This window comes from Trypanosoma cruzi, genomic scaffold, assembly GCF_000209065.1.
Source record: "Trypanosoma cruzi strain CL Brener 1047053517011 genomic scaffold, whole genome shotgun sequence".
Lineage (NCBI taxonomy): Eukaryota > Euglenozoa > Kinetoplastea > Trypanosomatida > Trypanosomatidae > Trypanosoma > Trypanosoma cruzi.
This window is the reverse complement of record NW_001849221.1, coordinates 1-1,408: the sequence shown is the minus strand read 5'-3', so window position 1 is coordinate 1,408 and position 1,408 is coordinate 1. Positions and strand designations below refer to the sequence as shown.

Sequence of the window (1,408 nt, the reverse complement as noted above, 5' to 3'; positions counted from 1 at the left end):
TTACGGTGGGTACCGCCCCTCGCTTAGGCACCGTCTCTTGATTGGAACGCCCGGGATTGGGAAGTCGATGAATGCCGGTTCGTACCTTCTCTACCAGCTGCTGCACTGCGATGCCGAGAAAATCAAAGTGGTAGTCCACTGTTTTGGAGAGGGTGAGGCCTACGTCTTTGACAAAACCGCCAAGAAGGTGACAAAATACGTGGGTAGTAAAGCATCCAAGAGTGTTTTTTCGAGTTTTCCGCAGTGTGGGATGAAAGGGTATATAATCTACGATGCGCCAACGAATGGGTCACAGCTGCCGATAATTTTTACGCCCCCCATCGGATGGGGCACGATTGTGCTGGCATCCCCAAAGGTAAGGGACGCTCGTGAGTTTCTGCGTCAACGAGATTCCCGCCGAATCACCATGAATTGCCCCGACGAGATGGATGTGAAGGCGATGTGTGCATGGATGAAGCGCGATGGGACTCCACAGGAGCAAGAGAAATACTGGTGGATGGTCTGCCGTCAAATGGCTTTTTTGGGACCGATTCTGCGTTACATCTTTGATGCGAAAGACTTCAGTAAACGCTATAATGAACTTGATCGTGTCTTGAGATCGGTAAAATCCCGAGATGATGCAAAGCGCATTACGCATGGAGGAATGACGGCATGGTTTACCGGGAATCCGTTTTGCAAACTCATGCGTGTTAAACGAGAAAGAGAAAAAAAAGGTACCGAGGATTTTAAGACAGACTTATTATCTCATCACCTCGCGGATCGAGTATTTTTCGTTACGGAAAAGATAATCCCCTTGAATGAGATTTTTGGTTTTTAGTGACGAGGAGTAAGAATGCTCCTTTGCGTCTGTATTTGTGGAGAGATATGCTTTGGACGCATTCAGGAATGAGGCCTTTTTCATTAAAATAGCGGAGAAACTCAAGGAGCTGAGGCCGCCAGCACCCCGAAAGCCACTGAACACCGTGCTGAGGGTGACCCCGGAGGACATCCCACCGAGCCGTTTGGATTGTTTCCATTGCAACGCGGACCTAAGAAGATTGATGTAAGGGACCGGTGGATAGAGAAATTTCCGCTGGTTGGGCTGCGGATAACTACGGCGTGTCGACATCACAGGAGCGCCAGCACTGTGCGGCATTTCGCTGAGTATCCGGCGGCGTGTTTTGATGGGTGGGAGGAGTTATCCCGAGACATGTCGTGGGAGTTTATTTACGTGCAGCACGCAGGCATTGTGCTGATGAGTGGCTGGCAGAGACGTGATGTCGTCAATTCCAACGTAGTGAGCGAGGAGGAGAACCAAGAAAGTCTGAGTTTCTGAAAAAAAAAAACGTACACCAGTACCAAGCGTCAGTGCCATCTGGAGTTTTTAGAAGAAGGCGAGGCTTCTCCGAAGGAGGAAAAAACAAAAAAT

General features: G+C 49.4%; 1 pseudogene, besides 1 other annotated feature; it reads left to right on the top strand.

The window, feature by feature from the left end:
- Nucleotides 1-1,408, top strand: Tc00.1047053402375.10 (annotated as a pseudogene; the record flags this gene model as incomplete).
- Nucleotides 1-1,408: a sequence feature (areas not merged during assembly with more than two copies in the genome that could not be assigned to a particular haplotype).